The sequence below is a fragment of the Myotis myotis genome, unplaced genomic scaffold (assembly GCF_014108235.1).
Source record: "Myotis myotis isolate mMyoMyo1 unplaced genomic scaffold, mMyoMyo1.p scaffold_m19_p_14, whole genome shotgun sequence".
Classification (NCBI taxonomy): domain Eukaryota; kingdom Metazoa; phylum Chordata; class Mammalia; order Chiroptera; family Vespertilionidae; genus Myotis; species Myotis myotis.
The window spans coordinates 27312539-27338185 of NW_023416318.1; the positions used below are offsets into that span (position 1 = coordinate 27312539).

Sequence of the window (25647 nt, forward strand, 5' to 3'; positions counted from 1 at the left end):
CCTGCTCTTCAGATGTCTTCTGTAATTGAATTTCCTGAATGTATTATTTTAGGTCTTTAGAGAAGACTTAGTTTGTGTAGCTTTTGGTCATAAGAAAATTTAGTCTGAAAAATCAAGCACTTGATAAATTCTATTTCATATTGCTCTACGAATAGGCTGGTCAGAACTTCCAAATATATTTAGTTGTATTTGACCCATATGTTATATTGATCCATCTTCCTTTACTAATACTCTGTCCTTTTTATAATCATTCCCATAAACTATTCTGGTCCTATGTGTCTAAAGAAACACAAGTACTTTCTAGGCTATGTGAAAGGGAAAAGCTATCGGAAGAAAACAGACCGAGTTGTTCCCAGATGAGTACCACCAAACACACAAAAATATTTGAAGGCGAGGTGAAGTATACTGAATTTATTTCTCATTAAACCAGCCTCCTGATTTTCATTATACCTTCTTGTTAGCCCTCATGGGGCCCTCCCTGATTTCATTCGAGTCTAGCCAACAGCTTATTTTCATAATAAGTAGCATTCTGGCTACAGGATGCTGCACTTTTATAAGCACTGAGCCGATGTTGGTGCCCTCAGATTCACTGATGCACCAGTTGACATTTTCTATTATATGCCTACTGGGTTCTAGGTAAAGAGGGAAGTAGTTTTTTAAAGTCCTATTGTGTATAGCTAAACACATCTTTGAGGGCAGAATGCTTGCATTTCCATCTTTTCCATCGCTGGCTGTCTGTGTGACCTTGGACAAGGTTATTTATCTCCTGTAAACCTCAGTTTGTCTTCTGTAAATAGCCGATAGTGTCCACATCTACTTCACTACCTAGTGAGGAATAAAGGAGATCACATATAATTTCAGCATTCAGTAAACTCATTGTATGCATTTATAAAACAAAACAATCATATTGATTGGTATTTGCATCTGCCATGGGTATCTGCTCACATTGGGTACTCCGTGGTCATTATTTGATTGAAGAATTGAATTCAGATGTTGATGAATTCATGTTTGTAAGTATATAGAATAAAAGCTGCCCACCCTGTAATGGATACTTTTGTGAGTATAAATAGCAGTCAGGTTGCTTTATTCTCTCTTCTCACTGTCTCACCCCGACCCCTCGGTTGATCTGTTTTTAGATCCTCATAAAAATGGAGGGAAACTAGATAACTTCTGAAATTTTATCCTAAAGTTTTTGGATTTAGTCTTAGGTTTTAAGATGGAAAGATCCACATATGCATGCTCTTGATTCCGACTTTTTTTTTTAGCCATATGATATAAATATAAGTAGTTAAAATGTATGGAAAATCACAGCAGAAATTCCAGAGCAGCCACCAGATGGGAGACATTTCTAATGGGATCTTTTATTGAAAATGAAGTTATGAGAATGGAATTAACAGTGACAAGCTTGTGTTGTGTTGGTGTATTTCAGTACTTTTGTTGTGAAAGCTGTTTTTATCTGAGGAGAATGTGCCCCATGAATGACATTCCGAAGACATTAGAGGATCCATTTTCTGGAAACTTAGCATGTAGTTAATGTCAGACTATTTTTCTGGTTCTGTTTTCCAAGTCTTTCTCCTTGGAGGGTAAAGACTTCCTGGACATGTGCCAGGCCCGCTTACAAGGGGATGTATGGATGAATGAGAACTGGAGAGAACAGGCACAACACTAGTATAGGGAAGATACTCGAAAGGCAGCCTGCCCTGCTGGACGTTTATTCAAGAAGTATTGCAATAATACCAAATTTAGAATAGATTATGAATAATATAGTGCAGAAAGCCAGTTTACTTGGGCTTCCTGTTAGCATCCGTTCTCCATTCTCATAAGCACGCATGTCAGTGAGATGCTATAAATGGAGTTTTCATCCTTAGAGATGTTTTAAGGGGCTGCCTTTTCTGGAAGTGGGGAAGGGAAGGTCAAAAATAGTATCTCATTCACCTCATTGCTTAAAAATACAGATATTTGTGTATGTTTTGGTATCTGTCACTTAACTATTACATTCAGTAAACACAGCAAAGCTTATAGTTTATTCAGAATAATAAATAACCTGATTTTTTAAGGTAAAAATCTGTTTCGTTCACTATTGTATTTCCAGTTTCTAGTATGGTGCACACAGCAGATGGTCAAGAAATAATTTGCTGAATGAATGAGTGAATAGATACACATATACATACATATATGAAGGAGAGAGTAAAAAAACCAAATGAATGATGATAGAGATCCAGAACACAGACCCAGTTCTATTGGATTCCCCATAGTGCATCTTTTCCCTACTATTTTCTGTTACCTCCACTTTAACCCAGAGAGAAAGCAAGGATTTGGAAATGTTAAGGTGTCAACCAGGGAAAGCTTTTTATTTATGACACTCTCAGCACCTTGACCAGCATGTGAGCACGTGATCTGGGAAAGAACTGGTGGGAGAGAAAAAAAGTTAGCAAGATACTAGCTTATTGAGTTGGGAGAGCAGAAATCACATTATTAAATAGAATCCAGAAATGAATGTGGAGCCACATCTAAATGGGAAAAGTATTAAGAGTGGAGAGGAGAGGTAAGAGAAGTTGAAGTTTCTACAGGCATACCTTGGAGATATTGCAAGTTTAGTCCAAGACCACAGCAATAAAGCAAGTCATAAACTTTTTGCTTCTGGAGGGTCTTGCCTTCGACTTATGAAAAACACAACATCTGTAAAATGTAATAAAGTGAAATGCAATAAAACAAGGTGTGCCTGCATCTCTATTTGATGACAGAATAAAACATGTAAGTATCCAGACCCCCTCTGTGCTACAGAGAGCAACCAACATTTACGTAAGTATTTTTCCTTAGAGAGTAAGGTAAGGGGCAGAGAATTCAAAAGAGTAAACTGTTCACTGTGCATATTTTTTGAAACAAGATTTAAAAAGAATTTGTAAGAGGAGATAAATGCACATGGCCATGAATTTTCATGGGCATTTCTATAGGGGAAATTATTTTGAAGAAATAATTTAAATAAACGTTTTTACCATACTAAAATTAATTTCTAGCAGTAGACTTCAAAGGACATAATTAAAAAAAATAATAATAATAAAAATAGTAGTGCCATGCAGTGTTGCTCAGTGTTTAGAACATCAGCCTGTATACCATAGGGTCATGGATTTGATTCCTGATCAAGGGCATGAACCTTAGTTGCTGGTTCCCACCCTATCCCCAGTTGATGTGTCTCTCTCATATCGATGCTTCTTTCTCTCTCTCTCTCTCTCTCTCTCTCTCTCTCTCTCTCTCTCTCCTTCCCTTTCCTCTTCTACCAATCCCTTTCTCCCTTCTACTCTCTCTGAAAAGAAATGGAAAAAAAATATCCTCAGGTAAAGATTAACGAAAAAAAAGTCAAAAAGTAGAAAAGATATTTCTCTGATAATTGCTTGTATGCTGAATACATAAGGAACCCCTACAACTCAATAATAATAGGACAAAGAACACAATACAAAAGTAATCAAAGTATTTGAGCAAATAATTCTCTGAAGAAGATAGATGAATGATAAATAAGCACATGGAAAAAATGCTCAACACCATTAGTAATTAGTAAATGTAAATTAGAAACGAAATACAACATTTTTATTATTAACATTAAAAAAACAAACACCTGCCGAAACCGGTTTGGCTCAGTGGATAGAGCGTCGGCCTGCGGACTGAGGGGTCCTAGGTTCGATTCCGGTCAAGGGCATGTACCTGGGCTGCGGGCACATCCCCAGTAGGAGATGTGCAGGGGGCGGCTGATCGATGTTTCTCTCCCATCGATGTTTCTGGCTCTCTATCTCTCTCCCTTCCTCTCTAAAAAATCAATAAAATATATTTTAAAAAAACAAACAAAAAAAACAAACACCTGACAATGTCAAGTTCTGACAAGGATGTGAAGCAACTGAAACTTTCATGCATTGCTGGTAGGAATGAGGGATGATAATGATACTGTGGAAAACACATTAGCGGTTTCTAATAAAGTTAAACATGCTACCAAGCATTCCTGCTCCTAGATACTTAGTGAAGACAAATGAATACACTTGCCTCTCTCCCACCTCTGCTTCAAAAATTAAAATCTGTACTAGATGTTTATAGTGGCTTTGTTATCACTAAAATCTAGAAACAACTCACATACCAATTGATGAATGGATAAACTAACTGAGGTACAGCCATACATTGTATACATTCAACAGTAAAAGGGACAAAATAATCCAAACAGCAGTATGGATGGCTCTGATTAGCTTAATGGGAAGTGAAAGCAGCCAACTCAGAATCCCCATACTGTACTATTCTATTGACATGGTATGCTGGACAAGACAAAACTGTAGGGCAGAAAATAATTGCTGGTTGCCAGATGCTTGGCTGGGGAGCAGGGATGGAAATGATATCTTGATTGCATTGATAGTTACACTATTGTAAGCATTTGTCAAGATTCATGGAACTGTATACCTGAATTGGGTGATTTAGCTATATGTAAATTATAGCTCAAAAATACCTTTTAGCAATAGCATTCAAATACTCAAATATTTAATGTATTCAGAATAATGAGGTGCATGCATATAATGCATGCTTATCTAGGAATAACATATGTTTCTTGTGTCAGCATACTAAACTGAAACTTCATAAATTAAAAAATATTTTAGTACTAAGAGGCTTAATTCTTACTACCATTTTTTTCACTTTGGAGAAATTAGCATATTTTTTATAATATCTTAAAAACACTGAATCAAAAACGAAAAAGAAGAAGGAGAATCCTTCTAGAAGTCTGTTTCTGAGTCTTGAAAAAAAAGAAATAGGGGAAAGTGAAAGGAGAGAAAAGGCAGAATCATGAGATACATTTCAAACATGGAGAAGGAAAGATGTGAAACGGGGGCAACAGAAATACTAAGGAAAATAACATGTCTGAGTTGAGTGCTTACTGTGCACCAGCCACTGTGTTAAGAATTTATTTGGATAATCTAATTTAACCCCCATAATAACCTAATGGAGCCGATACTGTTGTTATTCTTGTTTTGCAGAAGGGAGAGTGGGTTGTAGGCAGGGTACCTAGTTAAGGCAACTTCACAGCGCTGACAAATAGGGGTGAGGCCATGTGCAGTTCAGGGGCAGCTGTTGCTGAAGCCTGTGTTCTGCTTCCCTGCATAGAACTTAATGGTAAACCCTCACTGCTCAGTGAACTGTCACAGTAGCCCCAGTGAACTGCATGCCAGTCAGTACAAGGCATGGCTGCATAGGTTTCCATAGCATAGAATAACACATTAAACAGGGGAGGGGATGTGGAGCCGTGGACTTCTTAGTTTGATCTAAAGCTAGTGTGTCCTGACACTCATTTTCCAAAGGATCCTCTCTGCTTGGTGAGAACCTTTTGATGCAGCATTTTTTGTTTGACTTTCCAGTTTGTCATAGTAAAAGCTGTGAAACTACAAATGTTAAACTCATCAAGTGTTCCTTTGGGGAGAAAATGAATAGAAATAGTTTCTGTCAAAAGACATCCATATTCTTTCAAGTTGGGTACTTTACCAGATGGATTATTAAATGGGGACCAATGACGTTAAAAAAGAGATGATCAGGAATTAGGATGCTTTTTGCATACTTCGGGGATATTCCTCAATGTTGCAGGGTACAGCAAGGAATATATGACACTCAAGTGACAAAGTAGGACTGGTTTATTTTGATTAACAGAATATTAGCACTGACCCCCATGGAAGAATCCATATTCTGAGAAGCACTGTTGCATCAGAACTATCCCTGTCCCCGGATAGACCTGAGTAGTGTAGAAAGATTTCAATAGCAGGAATCCAGATTTAGACTTATGGATTTTCTGAATTGAATAGAATATAGTGAGCTTGGCCTCTGAAATCAATCCATTTTGATTGCTTGTAACAAAGATACTTGCTAAGGAAACATTCCAGTGAAGTCTGGAAACGTAAGTCTGTATTTTGTAGTGCTGCTTTTCTGCAGCTGCCACCACTGGACAGGGACCAATTGGGGTTAATGGTCTTTGGCTTGAATAGCTCTACTTAGCTATCCATTAATCCCCAAAGAAATGCCCAGGTCCTAAATTATTATTGATTCATTGACCAACTCTTCCAACCAAACAAACTGCATTTGTTCGAAAATAACTCAGGGCATATGCATCCACTCTCAGAAGCTGCCTGAAGTGTATTCATATAAACGGAAAGTAGAGTGGAGAGGTACTTCAGTCATCATGAAGACTGGACTTTGGGCCCTTCCCGTGGTAAGATTCTTGTTTCCTGAAATAAATGTAACTCACGCTCAAGTGAGATAATTCATTTATTCATTATTTTGTTCTAAGTTTGTAAATTCCAGTTCTTCAATATGGGGCAAAGAGCATATTTCACAAATTACATAATCAGATGTGGATTCCATGTAATCGGGGAGAGAATATTTAGAAGAAAATGAGGGCCATGCCTTAAAAATCACCCAAATTTGTGGGGTGCAATTTTATTCTATTTTTATTACTTTTTATTTAATACTGTATGATAGTACTAACTCAAATAGAAAATCCTTAATGTTTTTTTTTTTAAATATATTTTATTGATATTTTACAGAGAGGAAGGGAGAGAGATAGAGAGTCAGAAACATCGATGAAAGAGAAACATCGATCAGCTGCCTCCTGCACATCCCCCACTGGGGATGTGCCCGCAACCCAGGTACATGCCCTTGACCGGAATTGAACCTGGGACCTTTCAGTCCGCAGGCCGACACTCTATCCACTGAGCCACACCGGTTTTGGCAAAAAATTCTTAATGTTTGATAGTAAATTGTTGATTGGATAACAATCAATATATGAAGAACTGTTAAGCCTCAAATTATGACAAAATGTGAAGGTTAATACCAACAAGATGAAAATTTTTATTTCTTAAATAGTTCTCTCCCTCTGTCATAATTTAATCTGCTAACCTTGATGCTTTTTTTAACTGCACAAGTCATATAAGTACATTGGGAAAACTTAATAACTTATAGAAATATATTGTTAAAAGGAAGAGATTTCCAACACTCCTGTCTCTATCTCATTACTAGCATTATGATGATTTTGGAGTATAGTTTTTAATTTTTTTTTCTGTATATTTACTTATATATACATCTATCTATATAAATTTGCTTTTGTTTAAAACAAATAGGATTACTTTACAGACATTTCTGTGTGTTGCTTTTCCCCATTTCTTATGTTTTGGAAATATGGTGGCTCCATCTTAACTTAAAAAACAAACCTGTATGTTAGTGTTTCCTTGTATGGAAAATGATTTATGACTACTTTATCATTGGCTAAGATTTAGCTTATTTCAGTGTTTTTTCTTTATTCCTTTTTTTACTATCAAAAACTGTGTTGTCATGAGCATCCTGTACTTATTTGTCCATATTTCACTCACACATGTCTGCATATCTTATCTAATAAAAGAGAAACATGGTAATTGGCGTATGACCGCTACCCTTCCCATTGGCTAATCAGGGCAATATGCAAATTAACTGCCAGCCAAGATGGCGGCCGGCAGCCAGGCAGCTTGAAACTAACATGAGGCTTGCTTGCTTCAGTGACGGAGGACTCCAACGTTCCCCGCCTGCCGCTGCAGGCCTCTGAGCTGGCAGTTTGAAACATAGTTACAAAAATAGAAGCTAAACAAAACCCCAGAAACCAGCTTTCAGCCAGCCGGGATCTCAGACCTGGAGTTGATACAGAGTTTCGATTGTAGAACCTAAACAAACCAGATACCTGCTTTCAGGAGCGGAGGCCTAAGAGCTGGAGCCTCAGAGCTAAAGCTGGCTCATAATAAAAAAAAAAAAAAGATAAAAAGGAGCAGTTGGGAGCTTCAGTCCCAGCCTGAAAACAGCCCTCAGCCCCTCACCCAGACTGGCCAGGCACCCCAGTGGGGACCCCCACCCTGAAGGGTGTGTGACCAGCTGCAAACAGTCATCATCCCCTCACCCAGGCTGGCCAGGCACCCCAGTGGGGACCCTCACCCTGATCCGGGACACCCTTCAGGGCAAACCAGCCAACCCCCACCCATGCACCAGGCCTCTATCCTATATAGTAAAAGGGTAATATGCCTCCCAGCACCGGGATCAGCAGAGCCGCGAGGTCTCCCGGCACCGGGATCAGCGTAACGGGGCAGCGCCCAAACCCCCTGATAGCCCTGCGGCTCTGTGTGTGACAGGGGGCGGGACCACAACCTCCCTTTCGGCCCTGCTCTGTTCCTGACAGGGGAAGGCGCCCCAACCCCCTGATTGACCCTGCTCTGTGCCTGATAGGGGGGAGCCCCCCAACCTCCTGATGGCCCTGCGGGTCTGTGTGTGACAGGGTGCGGCGCCCCAACCCCTGCACCCCACAGGCCCTGCTGTGTGTGTGACGGGGTAGAGCCATAACCTCCCCATCGGCCCTGCCCTGAGTTTGAGAGTGGCAGCACCTCAACCCCCTGATCGGCCCTGTTCTGTGGGTGATAGAGGGTGGCGCCCCAACCCCCCACCCCACAGGCCCTGCTCTGTGTGTGATGGGGTAGAGCCATAACTCCCCATCGGCCCTGCCCTGAGTGTGACAGTGGCAGCGCCCCAACCCTCTGATCGGCCCTGCTCTGTGAGTGATAGAGGGTGGCACCCCATCCCCCTGATCCGCCCTGCTCTGTGCGTGACAGGGGGGAGCTCCCCAACCCCCTGACGGGCCCTGCTCTGTGTATGACAGGGGGGAGCTCCCCAACCCCCTGATCGGCCCTACTCTGTGCGTGACAGGGGGGAGCTCCCCAACCCCCTGATCGGCCCTGCTCTGTGCGTGACAGGGGGCAGCACTCCAACCCCCTGATTGGCCCTGCTCTGTGCGTTACAGGGGGTGGCGCCGCAACCTCCCCATCGACCCTGCCTTGATTGTGACAGGGGGCGGTGCCCCAACCCCCCTATCGGCCCTACCCTGAGTGTGACTGAGGGTGGCATCGCAACCTCCCAATCCGCCCTGCTCTGTGCATGACAGGGGGTGGCACACCAACTCCCCAATCGGCCCTGCTCTGAGCCCGACCAGGGGCTGCACCTAGGGATTAGGCCTGCCCTCTGCCACCCAGGAGCAGGCCTAAGCCAGCAGGTCGTTATCTCCTTAGGGGTCCCAGACTGCGAGAGGGCACAGGCCGGGGTGAGGGACCCCCCTCACTCCCGAGTGCACAAATTTTTGTGCACCGGGCCTCTAGTCTATACTAATAAAAGGGTAATATTCTAATTAGACCGGATAGACCAGATGTCTTCTGGATGTCCTTCTGGACACAGCCATGGTGACGGGGGCCGAGGCAGAGGAGGTTAGGGGTGATCAGGCAGGCAGGGGAAAGCGGTTAGGGGCAGTCGGACTTCCCCAAAGAGGTTCCAGATTGGAGAGGATGCAGGCCGGGCTTAGGGATCCCTCCCACCCCCTTGCATGAATTTTGTGCATCAGGCCCCTAGTATATTTATATATGAATAAAAATTGTGATAGATTTGAAATAATGAAATTGATAAGAACTACTAACTAGTACCAGATTACTGGAGAAGAGACTCTCCTAATTTTTACTTACATTATCAGTGCATTATGTTTTTGTTTTAAGCACCCCACCAGGACAGATCATCATCCTTGTCCCAATGTGAGTAAAATTATGTTGCTGTTTTGATCTTTATTTCCCTGTTGGCTAGTGAGATTAGAGCATCTTCTCACATATTTATTGACTCTTTTTGCCTCTGTAATTTTCCTCTTTTTTTGCTTATTTTTTTGAAGTTGGAAAATATTTCATATGCTGTAGGTATTGATATTTTGTCTGTTATGCAGGGAGCAAATATGTTCACCAGCTTTTATATTGACTTTTAAAGGTTTGTTTACATTGCCTCTCCACCATTAGAAATTTTAAATTTTAGTTTATTTTTTTTCCGTAACCGGTTTGGCTCAGTGGATAGAGCGTCGGCCTGCGGACTGAAAGGTCCTAGGTTCGATTCCGGTCAAGGGCATGTACCCGGGTTGCGGGCACATTCCCAGTAGGAGGTGTGCAGGAGGCGGCTGGTCGATGTTTCTCTCTCATCGATGTTTCTGACTCTCTATCCCTCTCCCTTCCTCTCTGTAAAAAAATCAAAATATATTAAAAAAAATTTATTTTTTATATGCACAAATATTTTTCTTTATGACTTTGGATTATGTTTCTTACTTGGCACAGCCTCCCATATCTCAGTTCTTCTATATTTTCTGCTAACATGTTCTATTTGCTTTTTCAACTTTAGCTCCTTCCTTTTCGTGAACTGATAACTTACACTCCATATTTTCTTTGAATCCTTCATATTTCATTACTGGTGTGCAAGAAGCTCACTTAATTCTTTGAGTGGTTTTGTTGACATTAGACTTTCTCTGTGCTTGCGGGATTTTAAAAAAGTTGTATTTTACATCCTGCTTGAATGTTGGGTTACTTGGGCATAAGATTCAAGATTGAAAATCAGATATTTAATTCCATCTCTCCATGGTCTTCTATTATTCACTGTTGAAGATGAGAAGTCTGATACCAGTCTTATTTTTTCCCTAATGTAGGAAATTTTTATTCCCCTCTTTCTGGATACATTTTGGATTTTCATCAGAAAGCTTCAAAATTATTTCACATTTAAATCATACTCTGTTAATCTTTCTAAATGTTCTAAAATTTTAATCAAAATATTTGAGTCTGAGCTCAACCTTCCACTATATTAATTTGAATTGTAGCTGTGCTCAAACTATTACGCTTGTTTTTAAAATATATATATTTTTACTGATTTCAGAGAGGAAGGGAGGGGGAGAGAGAGCGAGGGAGAGAAACATCAGTGATGAGAGAGAATCATTGATCGGCCATCTCCTGCATGCCCTTCCTCTGGGGATCAAGTCCACAACCCAAGCATCTGCCCTTGACTGGAATAGAACCTGGAACCCTTCAGTCTGCAGATTGATGCTCTATCCACTGAGCAAAACCAGCCAGGGCTATGCTAGAGTTTTTATTTCAGAAGTGTTATGCAGGTATCCCCCACCTTTTGAATGTTGGCGTCATGCCACTTCACTTTTACCAAAGATCTACATTAGTACCTGTTTTCGCTAACTGGAAGACATCGGAGAGGATTTTTGCTTTTGCAAGAAAAGAAGAAAAGTGAAAGCAGGGTTCTGCACTTGTTCTGCAGTGAAGAGTTATAGAGGCATTGCACACCCCAAGCAGAGCAAGTGGCCCCGCCCGGTTCCTGCCTCAGAAACTTCATTTAGCATATTTCAGCATCATGTCCTATTGCTTTTTTAAAAAAGTTGTCATCTGGATTTTATTAAAATCTTTGTTTTTTGTGTGTTTACATTCTTACAGATGTCCCCCATTTTCCCGTCTTTGCTCACCTCCACCCAGCCTCCCCAACCCCAGCCTTTGCCACATTGTTGTCTGTGTCCATGGGCTACACCTAAGTGTACTTCTTTGATCTTTGTCTGTGAACATCTGTGTTTTATCTCAGTTTATTTCGTTCATCCATCGGCAAGGTGTGTCCTAAGGTTTTAGAAATGACTGAGAGCGTTTGTAAGGGTGTTACACTTAGCACACCACTGAACCTGGTGAAGCTTATTTGATACGATTTGGTAGGTTGTTTTTTGGATCTGGGAATGCTCAAACATTTTTCCATATAAAGTAATGGGAATTGATTCTTTGCTTTATGCCATTTGGCTCATGGAAGGTTTCATAAGAATGCTAAGCTTGCAGATTGTGGGGGAAACCTGTAATTCTTTTTTAAATATTTTAAGTTGTTTTCCTTTTCAGTGGTAGTAAGACCTCTTTAGTTTCTTCAAATTAGTATATATATATATATATATATATATATATATATATATATATATATATATTACTTTTTGCCTTTTCCAATGTGATTTCCTCTTTCAGTTGAAATTGGTACCCTCTTTCATGTTGATCTTCTTCTAATGAATAATGGTTTTAAATTTTCTGCTTAACCTGTGTTTGAAAAATCTCTGTATGGATGTTGGTGATATTGACGGTTAGTCTATATGTTGAGAATTTAGAAAAACAATTTGTTTTGGTGGTTAAGTAAATGGGATTTGGAGCCTGACAGACCTACGCTTGAATTCACCTCCACAACCTAAGCTATCTATAACCTTTGGAAAGTGATGTAACTCCTCTATGTCTCAGTTTTTTTGATTTATGGCATGGAGTTAATAATGATATATACCTTATGGAGTTACGGATCTAATAATAAGAGAATAGACATAAAAATGGCTTAGTAGTCACCTAAAATGTGGCAAGTTCAAAAGGTATCATTGATGATAATGATGTTAATGACAATGATGACAGAGATGGTGGTAGTTGTAGAGGAGAGGGTAGAGGAGTTGCAGGACCAGGTGTGGCAATAGTTTATCTTCAGGACCGGGTAGCCCTATGTCCACATCTTCAACCCACATTTAATGCTTTCCCTGGAAATAATTGTCATTGCTGTGCAGTTCTCTCTCCTCTGCAACAGAGAAGGCAGTCAGGCAGTGGGCAGTGGCTGACTGACCCCTCGGTCTGAATGCATTTCCTGGTTGGAGCTTTCTTCACTCTCAATTCGACAGCATTTTGCCCCAGATGTATTTTAGTCTGTGTTAAAATCTGAATTTACTTCACTCGAGGTTTACTTCTATTTGTTTTCTATTCTGAAGGTAGCTTTTAAAATCTGTTAGCTGTTGCTGCCACTCTTTTATTTTCTAGTACTCTTTAGGATCTTTTCAAAGTATATTTGGAGCATAAATGAATATTGAATGGTATTGAATGAACCTTCAATCTCAATCCAATCTCCCAAAAACATTATGGGCAAATTTAACTCACAATATTATATAACTAAAACTTCCTTAAACCTATCCATAAAGTATTTATAGAAGGAGTAAATTTTGTTTAGCTCTAAATAAAATTTGGGGTACAGTACAAGCTAATTACTCCTTAAAATGTTTATCTTTTAAATTACCCCTATGCCATTTAGTTGATTTGCTGGTATTCCCTAAAGACGCCTTCCTTTGCATAACAACATTTTGGCTAAAATAAGAGCACGATTTTGGTGCCTTTATGGATTTTAAAGATACAGGCCAATATACTTTTCACTTAGAACACAGACTGGTTCATATTTGATGAGAATTTTCTTTTTTTAATATTTCTAACCTTTCCTATCCAAGATAGAACCTTCTGCCTATGACTCAGCAGAAAAAAAAAATCAAGATTTTTTTCCTCTTTATATGCCTCTCTTATAGGAATCTAGGCCCTTTTTATAATAGGTGATACATTAGGCAAAGTATATGGGGATTGGAACTTTTTTTTTTTTCTTTATTCAGGTTGTGAATATTTTTGGCATTGCTGGCCACATACATTCTCTGTTACATATTCATCTTTGTTTGTTGAATTGTGAATACATACAGATAAATGTGGAACCTTTCCCTAGGAGTACCATCGATCATTAACAATTTGTTAATTGTCCTTTGAGGAGTTCCTCAGAGAATAATGAAATAGTGATATAGTGGTTTCTTATTCTAGGCAAAGGTTAAGACAGGTGCCACTGGGTGGGGACTGCCAGTATTTTTTATCAGGCATGCACAGAAAATGTTGATTCAGGCATCCCTTGAAACAGGGAAGAAATAGTTTCTGAGCTGGAGAAGCACCACATTAGAGGCCCTGGAAAAGGAAAGAAATTGTATCCAGGAGAAAATGAGAAGGACTCCTCACACCTTGAATGCAAAGAGTAGCTTTCATCCCCTCTCATTGGGAAGGTAATCTTAGAGACATAAATTTAAGAACATTTAATTGTATTTTCTTATGTGGCAAATGCAGAAGTCAAGGTATCTATGCTATATTTGGATTAATAATCAGTAAATGTTCATTTTTGTCATTATGCTTTTCTTTCTTGTTCTTAATTTATTGAGGCGACATTGCTCAACATGAACATATAGGTTTCTGGTTAAAAGATCTGTATATTGCACCGTGTGTCCACAGATCTTTATTTTTAAAATAGAAAGAATGACTGAGTGAGTAAATAAGTGAATAAACTGGAAAAGAATGCAAAGGGTTGATGGCTCTCAGAAAGCTTCAGGAAGTTATAATTATGTGTTTACAAACAATAAAAGACCAATTTAATTAAGCAGAATGGAATAAAAAGAATTTTAAATTTGTAGTATTTATTAGTGGGTGGTTTAAAATAAGATTATGTATATGTTAAAATGATCAAGTATATATAAAAATATGGACACATTTCCTTTTCTCTTAAAATATGTTTCTAGTTTCACAGCTTTCTAGCCATGAAGCGAGTTTTATAATTAAGTGTGAAAGGAAAAAAAAAATTAGATGGGATGTGGAATGGCCTTTGGCCTTGTTGTTTCTGGAAGGTGAAGTTCAGATAAATTTTAATTATTATTCATTAACTGCTATCTTTGAAGCACCTCCTTTATGTAATGCACTGTGTTAATAATAATATTAAAGGTCTTTTTGTCTGGCAGGTTAGAATCATTTCTTAGACTGCCTAGACTCAGGGCAGATATCCAGTGAATATTCTACAGTTAACTATTGATGAAGCACAAAACAGAATGGTTTCAGTGCATGACTTGCTTGTTTAAAATAGGCTTTTCATTAATGAAATGAAGAGAAGCGGAGTTGCATAAAGTAATTTATTCCTGGAGCCTAATAGACTTGATTTGTCCTTTAGAAATTCTTTTGCAATTAAATAAAGATCACTATAGAGAAATGGTTTTTAGCTAACCGTTGTAAAAAATCACTCAAACAATGGAGTTGCCAGGGTAAATTATAAGATAAATCTGTGTGTTTTTCCTTCATTGCCTTTTGCCTTTTTGTTATTTATTTGGTTTTTTTTGTTATTGTTATTCATTTTAAGTTTTATATAGTTTACTTCTCCATCCAGGTTGAAATTGAAGTTTACTATAAATAACCAAAATGAACAATGGAAGCTGAAATGTTTTTTGAGATTCAAATATTAAAAGAGTTTATGCCCATTATATTCAGGGACACTGTTCTTCTATTTTAAAGATATATATATATATATATATATATATATATATATATATATATATATATATATGGATTTATTTCTGTTACTACCAGTGAAACATTGTTAAAAATGTTTGATCCTCTATCTGTGTAGACTACACACACCACACACACACACACACACACACACACACACACACACATACCTTTTATCCAAAAAATTATTAGGCTTTGGGCTTGCAAAAATGCCTTGTCATCAGGAAAAAATCTATGCTCACATCTGGAATCCCTTTGTTTGTGGTTGCCATGTCCTGTCCTAATTTCTGAGCCAAAGCTAGAAAGGCCATTGTAACACAAAGAATTTATTTTGTGGACCGTTCCTGTTATTAAGAACTTCTGAATTAATTTATGACTAATGGATAAATGACAAAAATAGGAACTATATCTTAAAAAACATACTATTAACAGACAATACAAATGACTGATGAGACTGTTTTTCACAATGAATAAAATGTGTAGAATTTTTATAATTTTAGGAAATAAACATTCTATTTCGGAACCCGGTTTGCCTTTCTGGTGTTTCCTGCCTCTAGAAAAAGCTTACATCTTACATTCCAGATGATCTCAGAAAAGATTTCTATAGTAATTCTTTATTTGGTGCTAGATATATGTATTTTAATGCCACTGTAGGTCTCTGTACCTAGAAGAAGTAACAACGGTTGAGGGCAATTTGTTAAACAGGAGGAAAGGATATATTGAGATTTAGACATTCTTCTACCACAAATAATCTTTCTGGATACAAACCTGCGGAGCAAATGTGCAGGAAATGTGGTCTCAGTTAAAATAAATATATTTATAGCGAAATGCAGAAAATCTCCCTGGGACATCGGGTTTAATTAATGCCTTTTTCTCCTATAGAAATTTTAGTGCACAGTAACATTGTGATAATTATCATATTACACGAGTTCTGTAGATCTTCTTGACTGAAAAAAGAGAATCCACTCTTGCATGCAGGTATTGATTCCCATCTTCTAAATCTGCTTCATGATAAAAGTTGGTTTTATTCAAGTGATTAACATTTTTACAATGATGCTCATTACCATAATAATTACCACATTATTCCTCATCAATTAATATTTATAACTTACTCAAAAGATGAAAAGGACAGAACAAAGCTTTTTACAGATTATAGAAAGCAGTATTTCAGATTTTTTTCAAAGAGGGATTATACTTTTTTATAAATCCTCACCCAAAAATATGTTTTCATTGACTTTTTGAGGGGGGGGGGGGGCGGGCAGGGAGAGAAACATCCATCTGTTGCCTCTCATACTCACCCAGACCGTGGATCAAACCTGAAACCTTTTGGTGTGCTGGACTACACTCCAACCAACTGAGCCAGACCAACTAAGGTAGCATTTCATAATTTTAACCATACTCTCCCTAACTTGAAGAATTTTAACTCTAGTAAAACCATACCAACAATAGAAAATTAAGAGACTAATATGCAAAACTAGCTTAAAGTAGATTTTTGGCTTATTTTTGCTGTTGGCTACCTCTCACTTATCCTGTTACATTTAGCAGTTTCACTGTGTTATTTACAGAGAACAAACAAGATATCGCACAAAATATTTGGCTCCTAATCATGGGACAACTTCTGTTCAAATGAGGACAAACGGATGTTTGAAACCATTTTTATGCTTCATCCCCTCACCCCTTTTACAGAAAAATGGAAAATTAATGCTGGCAAAGAAGTTACAGGAAAATGTTACTGATTTATTCAAGTCTGGGATGGTATTGGTTGTATACTAAATAGCCTCTCATTGCTTAAATAGAATCCCTTCTTTGTGAGCCTCTCATTGCCTAAATAGAAGCTCTTCCTGTGCAATGTACTCAGTGAGAATCCATGGGGTTCTACAGGTTGAATAAGGTTCAATAATTTATAATTTGCAATATAAATTACATTCCACACTATCATGATAAAGTAATAAACAGAAAAATTCTTATTCTTATGTGTTGCACATCTGCCCTTCTGTTCTGGTTTCATTGTGAATTTCTGGCCACTATCCAAAGATGAGCATACCTGAAACGGGCAAGTTTCCAAGTCGTTTGTTAAACAGGAAGAATACTGCACTGAGAACAGGGTTGGAATTGCTGTCAACTCGTCTGCTGTGAGAACTTCTGTCTTCCTTCCAACTGGTGTAAATATTGCTTCTATTTCTCTCAGCAAGAGCATGAGCCACATGTTCTTTTCTCATGATAGAGAGGAAATCTGGTGTTATTTCTTTTTTATTTAATCCCCAAATAACATACTGATGGCCATATAAGATTATGCCTTTTTAGCTTTATAAAGCTTTTTAATATTCCCCATAGTGTTACTCAGTAGATACTTATTAAATCAAATTTAGAAAACTCGAGAAAAGAATGTGGAACTTATGAATTGGGCTGAAAAAATTTTATTCCCATGTAACTCTAAATACTTTATGTGGGAAAATAATGGAAAATTACAGTGTGAGGTTGATATTTGCAATGTTTTTAAAAAACAGTAATCTCGTGTTCCTACTTTATCCGAGCATCAGCTGGGTCGATTATCTAACAGACTGATCAGAACATCAGCTGGTAGATTAACTCAAAGAGTATTACTGATAGCCCCACAAGGTCACAATATTCAGGGAGCACCCAGGGGTGAAAGACATTTAACAATTAAGCATGTGTTTTCCTTATCACAATTCAAAGGGAAAAGCACAACAGTGTTTGAAATGATGACTCAAAATCAGACTCTCAAATACACAAAAATTGGTATTTTTGAGACCCACACTTATTACTTTATTCATTTATCCAGTCATTCATGCAGTAAAAATATATGGACAACATGCATCAGCCACATATTATATTCAAAACACTTAGAAGGATGTGCAGATTATAGTAATCAGATATTCATCCCAGAATTGTTTACAGTATCATAAGTTAGAAGGAAAGAAACTGGTTACCCAAAGAAAGATTTTTAGCTGAATTATGATATAGTCATTAACAGCATATTGTGAAAAAAGATTGATATACGCTGGCCAGGTAACTCAGTTGGTTAGAGCATCATCCCAAAATATCAGGATTGCAGGTTTAATCTTTGGTCCGGGCACATACAAGAATCATCCAATTAATGCATAAACAAGTGGAACAAGTTGATGTTTCTCTCTATCCCTTCCTTCTTCTCACTAAAGCTCAATAATAATAAAAAAGCACATTGATACAGATTATGTAAATGTGTATAGTTGAGGTGAAAATATTGTTATTATTGTTTACTAAGTGAATAAAATAGGTTATGGAATAATATTAAAATGTCTGTTCATTTAAAAATAAGTCTATCTATAATATGCATATATTATATACATTTGTATGCTACATTCTCTAGCAGGTTATATACCAAAATGTTAATGCTGTTTTCTTTGGGGCAGTGGAATTACAGGTAATATCTTTTCATATCTTCTTATCACCTACTTTGTTTAAAATGGACATCATATAATTCTGGAACATTGAAAAAAACATACCACACATCCACTTAAACATGTAGAGATCATTATAGTACCAGTAGAAAGATATAGTGCCTTCTGATAGCCAATTTTAGTACAGAAAATGACCTGGTTAGTTTAGCAAAATCATCAAGGTGTTGCAAGATATAGTGGAGGAAAGAGATTTTCTTTCTTAGAATTTTTTAAATCTGGAATTATTAACATTTTGAAAATAGAAGGATAGAAAGATTGCCTTATTTTTTTAAATCCTCACTTGATATGTTTTTATTGATTTTAGAGCGGGGAAGGGGAGAGGGAGAGGGAGAGGGAGAAATAGAGGAAGAGAGAGATAGGGAGAAAAGGGGGGGAGAGAGAGAGAGAAACATCAATGTGAGAGAGAAACATTAATTGGTTGACTCCCGTACATACTCCAACTGAAGATCAAACTGGAAACCTATGTATGTTCCCTGACTGGGAATTGAACCCACAACCTTTTGATGTATGGGACGCTCCAGCCAACTGAACCATTCTGCCAGGATAGGAATACCTCATTTTTAATGATTAAGCAATTTTTTGAATAAGGCAAATTTGACATGACCTTTTTTTTACAGGAAGCAGATTTATAAAGTGAATTGAGTTAAGGTAGCATAATAAATGCACAACACCTTTGGTTCATAGATAGATAATAGGGCTGAAGTGACTTAGGTAAAATCTGCATTCTATAGTCTGACTTAGATTCTGGAAAATAGGTGAAAGGAGAGTAGGCCACCAACTGGCCCCCTTGCTGGTCTGCTTAACCCCACTTAATGGTGTGGACAGGCTATGCTACTTTTTAATTGTGTAATATTTTGGATGAATAAATAAATTGTTTTGCATCAACTTAATTTCTCTGAAACCTGTAGTATTCCCTGAATAAAAATTTAAATAATGGAGATTATATTTCTTTTTATTGGGCCACATGTGGTCTTTGTACACATGAATATATTTTTAAAAGGCAATTTAAGTGATTCACAAAAACATACATATAATACTAACCTTATATATAACATGTAAAATTATCTATACTAATAAAAGGGTAATATGCTAATTAGACTGGGAGATCTTCCAGGAGACCTTTCGGACATTCTTCTGGACAAAGCTGTGGTGGCAGGGCCGAGGTAGAGGTGGTTAGAGGCCAAGCGGGGAGGGCAGTTGTGGGTGATCAGGCTGGTGGGGGTCGGGGCTGTTGGGGTTAAGCAGACCAGCAAGGGGGCCAGTTGGTGGCAACCAGGCCATTAGTGGGAGTCAGTTGGAGGTGATCAGGACAGCAGGGGGTGCAGTTTGGAGTGAGCAGGCCAGCAGGGGGGCAGTTGTGGGTGAGCAGGCCAGTGGGGAGGGATAGTGGGGCGAGCAGGCCAACAGGAGGGGCAGTTGGGGGTGGGGTGATCAGGCTGGCAGGAGGGCATTTGGGGGCAAGCAGGCCAGCAGCGGGGGAAAGTTGTGGGCGAGCAGGCTAGCAGGCAGAGTGGTTAGGGGCAATCAGGCAGGCAGGCAGGCAGGTGAACGGTTAGTAGCCAGCAGTCCCAGATTGAGAGAGGGATGTCTGACTGCCGGTTTAGGCCCGATCCCTGTAAACCGGCAGAAGGACATTCTTCGAGGGGTCCCAGATTAGAGAGGGTGCAGGCTGCTTCCCAGTGGGGAGCAGGCCTAGCTGTAGTCGGACATCCTTAGTGCTGCTGAGGAGGTGGGAGAGGCTCCCACCACCACCGCTGTACTGGCAGCCATCAGCCTGGCTTGTGGCTAAGCAGAGCTCCCCCTGTGGGAGTACACTGACCACAAGGGGGCAGCTCCTGCATTGAGCGTCTGCCCCCTGGTGGTCAGTGTGTGTCATAGTGACCAGTGATTCCCAGTTGTTCTGCTGTTAGGGTCAATTTGCATATTACCCTTTTATTATATAGGATAGAGGCCTGGTGCATGGGTGGGGGCCAGCTGGTTTGCCCTGAAGGGTGTCCCGGATCAGGGTGGGGGTCCTGCTTGGGTGCCTGGCCAGCCTGGGTGAGGGGCTGATGGGTGTTTGCAGGCTGGTCACAACCCCTTCAGAGAGGGGCCCTCACTGGGGTACCTGGCCAGCCTGGGTGAGGAGCCGATGGCCGTTTTCAGACTAGCCACACCCCCTTCAGGGTGGGGGTCCCTGCTGGAGTGCCTGGCCAGCCTGGGTGAGGGGCTGAGGGCCATTTTCATGCTGGCCACACCCCCTTTAGGGAGGGGGGGTCCTGCTGGAGTGCCTGGCCAGCCTTGGTGAGTGGCTGATGGCTGCAGGCTGGCTATAGCCCCTTCAGGTTGAGGGTCCCTACTGGGGTGCCTGGCCAGCCTGGGTGAGGGGTGATGGCTGTTTACAGGCTGGCCAAGCCCTCCAGTGAGGACCCTCACCCCATTAGGGTGTGGCCAGCCTGGGTGAGGAGCTGAGGGCTGTTTGCAGGCTGGCCACATATCCCTTCAGGGTAGGGGTCCCCGCTGGGGTGCCTGACGAGCCTGGATGAGGGGCTGCGGGCCGTTTTCAGGCTGGCCACACCCCCTTCAGGGTGGAGGGTCCTGTTGGGGTCCCTGGCCAGTCTGGGTGAGGGGCTGATGGCTGTTTGTAGGCTGGCCACACCCTCCAGCAGGGACCCTCACCCCATGAGAATGTGGCCATCCTGTTGAGGGGCTGATGGCTGTTTGCAGTCTGACCACAGCCCCCAGCCCCCAGCTCCCAGTGGTGGCTTGCTGGAAGCAGGTATCTGGGATTTATTTAGCTTCTATAATTGAAACTTTGTTGCCTTTTGCGGAGGCCACAGCCGACCAGGGCAGGTGGGAAGTTTGGCGTCCTCCATCACCGGGGCAACCAAGGCTCCTGCTTACTCCAGCTCTGTGGCTGTCGGCTGCCATCTTGGTTGGGTTAATTTGCAGATAGTCACTCTATTGGCTGGTGGGCATGGCTTAGGTGTAGCGAAAGTGTGATCAATTAGCATCTCCGTCTTTTATTTGTGTAGATAAGCCAAGGTGATATAAAAAACATGCTTTAAGTGTTTTATCTTTCCCTTTTTCTATTTTATTATTAAATGTGGTATTTTAAAAGGATAATGAGGTATCCTATCATGATTGATGAACCAAGAGATAGTAAGCTTCATGAAGTCCTGTTTATGTCATATTAACAAAAGTTTTTTTCCACCCTTGTAATTCTGTTATGCTATTTGGTTAATTGAAAAGTGCTAATTTTAAGAATATGAAGTTATGCCTTAAAAATTTCCATTGACCTGTTGAACCATTAAATTCAACATGAGAAGGCATGTGATTAACATCCTTTTTAATTCTGCAAGGAGGTAATGGAAGCATTGAATGCTTTTAGTCTGTGTCTTAATTGTGAATCTCACGCATGCATAGCGAAGCCCGCTCACTTAGGACATCCGGGATGTGATGTACGAGTATTGATTACTCTTTGTGTTGTATTCGGTCTTCATCTTACAGAAATTCACACAGGGTCACGTTCGCAATTACTGTGATCTTCTGACAGCACTGAGATGGGTTTTCAGTGTTTTCTCTATTATGAATATCAATTGCTCCTTTAGATCTTATGTTTCCATTTAAATAGTATAAATGTTATCTTAGTATAACATGTATAAGTTGTATGCCGTCTCAGAAGGATTATAAAGGGATACATTTTGGGAGAGAAAAGGATAACATTTTCTCTCCAAAATGTAAATGAAGAAAAACTGCATGACACAGCAATCCAAGAAAATGTGAAAAGAAAATGTTAAGATGGTCAAATGTTAAGATGACCATCAAATGTTAAGATGATCAATTGGTGTCATTCTCAAAGAAAACAAAAATTTAAAGTGAATGGATTCCAAAATATATATTAATAATTAGAGTCTTCCTAGTTATAGAAGAGACAAAAAAATACCACTTAGACTCAGAAGCATAATCAATTCCTCTGTGTGCTTATTAATTTTGCAAGAAAAAAGACAGACAAAACTAATTGCAGACATAAAACTATGATGCATCTAATAAGAGATGGACAGGCATTAGGAGGCAATATGGGTCTTCATCAGAGCATAACGGTAACATGCATTATTGCGAGCAGTGCCATACAAGGGATCAAGATTGTTAGGTACACAGAGATCTCTAGTCAAGGGAGGACTCATATATTTTTAAAATATATGTGAGTGGGGTTCTTACTACAGTGGCCCTAAGCCATTGCTTAATCAGTCTTGTTTTCTCATTACTTTTCTAATAGTGAGCAATCTCAAAGGAAAGAGCACGATTCCTTCTTCCCCTGTCATTGACATTGCTCCCTGCAGACCTTTCTGGTTGGCCCTTCTTGCATATTATGCACATGGAAGCACCAGTCATGCCAGGGAGATGGTGGGCTCTGATTGACTACTGTGGCTTCCCCAGATCGGTGGAAAGTTAGGGCCACATGAACCCAAAGAGTCCTGAAGGGTCAGTTGTTTAAAAAATGCGCATTAAGCAGAGCCAGTAATTGCAGATGTCCACACAGGTAGGATTTATCTTGTCAGAAAATAGGCTAAAGGATATTTCAGGAACAGAATATGAAGTAAAAATCAAAGGCAGAAGCAAACAAGGCATGTGTAGGGGACTTAGAATAGAGTTCCTTTTTAAGAGTAGAGAGTTTGTTTTTAAGGGACAGTAGAATTATTGAAGTCATTTGGTGTCAGGTTGCATTTGTTTTGCAGGCAATAGACAGTTATAGAAAGAGATTTGTGTGTGTATATGTGTGATTCCGTTTAAGACAGTGTTTTTCAAAATGTAGCTTGCTTTTTAGATCAGTAGGTTCTCAGATTTTTGGTCTCATGATCCCTTTATATTCTTCAAATTTATTGCAAAGCCCAAAGGCATTTTGTTTATGTGATTGTATTTATTGGTATTTGTTGAATTATAAATTAAAACTGAGAAAAAAATAAGCATATCTTCTATTAGCTGTCAGAGTGATGACATCATTATATCATGTAGCTTCTGTAAAATTCTAAAAAAAGAATGGGAGAGAATAAGGCAAATGATGTTTAGCATGGTTTTGAAAAAAAAAAAATTGACTTTGCGGATTTCACGAAATTATCTTGGGCACACCAAAGGGTACCTGGACTGCATATTAGAAACCATTCATCATGAAATATATTCAGTGGCTTATGATAAGTGTTTGTGGAGTGAAATTTAATTTGTGTGTCTCTGTGATCACATGTATGTTTTGTCATAATACAAAATATATTTCTTATTTTATTCATTTCACTTTGAAAAATTGAATATTATTTTTGAATGTTACATTTAGGAAAGATTTATTCAGTGTTTGGATGAGGTTAGATTTCAGGTGGACAAAAACAGAGGAATGTGGGGGGGAGCAGTTACACAGGCATGATGTGGAGGTACAGAATAAGAAAATGCCATACACATGAATAGCTAACTTATTCAAAAAAGAAAAAAGAGCTCTTGGATATGTGATGAGAATAAAAGACAGAGTGTTTAGAGTGAAGCAAAAGCTCCACTATCAGACAAGAAGATGCTCCGCAATTTTAGGTCAACTTTTCCTTAAATATAACTGTGTCTCATATTCTGACAAATACGTTATTCTTTGCAGTTCCATTAGCACAAATCCTGACCTCTTTTCTTCATATCCTGCTGCGTAAGCTTGAAAAGCACAGTCCCCAGGTATTGGTCTCTTTTTTGCTTTTCAAGCCTAAAGATCTCAGTCATATGTCCTATAGATGTGAGTGAATCATAGTCAAAATGACAACATATGGATTAGAAGCTCATTTCCTTTCCCTTGTCTGGCATTTTGTACAAAAAGTCCTTTTTAATCATCACAACTTTTATTGAAATAGTCAAATTGTATTGCATCATAAGAAAAAAAAATGGCAATTTGAATAATTGAGTTCACTTTAGTTAGTGATGATTGGTTTGATATGAAAAACTAGAGAGCCTCAATAACCATGTTGCCATGTTGTTTTCTTTGAAATTCATTATTAATGAATGGGATAAGTGACAAAAAATATGAAGCTAACGTTATAAAATTAATTTCTATGGTGAAAGAGATTTGATTAAACCAAAAATGTTTATTCAGAGATGACTAAAGGTAGTTGTTTCTTATGTTGCCCCTAGGAGACTTGGAGAACTTTGAAAGCCTTACAAATCACCATAGCTTTGCTACAAGTTCTTCTATACAGTCGTCCTATATCCACAGGGAGTATTTTCAGGACCCCCAGCACATGCCTGAAACTGGACAGCACCAAATTCTAACAAATTTTTTAAACTTTTAAACTGTTGGAAGTGTAGTAGCAGTTTCTCCATTGGAGACTCAACCACTTCAGTAACTTGTATAATTTTTTATCCAAACCTATTCCTGAATCTGTAATGATCCCTTATTTGCAGTAAATGGCTTGGTGTCATTTGTTTTATGGGGTCCCTCACTGAAATCTTGTATAGCCTCAGTGCTCTCTGAGGCAACTCATCACTGTCAATCAGAACACGTTTTCTATCCATGTCTTTCACCCACACTTCCCGTGCCTTTTCCAACTTAACTAAGCACTTACTGTACGCTGTGGCCGTAACTTTTGCAGTTTGAAGTACAACAGCAGAACTGTCCCTAATTTCTTTTTCCTTCTTCACAATTTCATGGATAAAAGAATGTTTTTACAGTAGACCTTAACCTCAGCATAATTTTTTTCCCTTCCTTATTAAGTTGAGAACTTCCATCTTTTCGCTTAAAGGAAGCACTTTGTGTTTTTTCTTGTCATATTCAAATTGGTACCATCAATATTCTTGCATTTTGGGGCCAGTATTAAGTAAAATAAAAGTTATTTGCTAGCTGGCAGGTAGTATATTTGATCCAGGTATAATTATTGAATAAATAGGTTAAAAAGTTGCTTGAGTAGTCCAAAAGTTAGATATATGTACAGATTTGAAAATTCTTTTCTGCTTCTTAAGTGTTTTCTAACGACTCCTTTTGGTGCAAATAGTTTGGTGAGATCCAAATTATACTGTGTTTTCTGCTCAAACCTGTTTATTACTAGTAAAATTGTTTCCTGAATGATACTAAAATCTGCTAAAACTACTGATAAACTACTATCATAAAATAATAGCTAGGATAAATGCATGAAGAAAAAATTTAAATATCTAAAGTCAACCAACAACATTTATTAATCATT

The 25647-nt window shown here is 39.0% G+C and overlaps 1 protein-coding gene across 18 annotated transcripts in view; it reads left to right on the forward strand.

Annotated features, from left to right (window-relative positions):
* The window catches only part of NRXN1 (neurexin 1), a 999389-nt gene that overhangs the window by 33215 nt on the left and 940527 nt on the right, over positions 1–25647 (forward strand). The gene's annotated exons all lie outside the window — the stretch shown is intronic.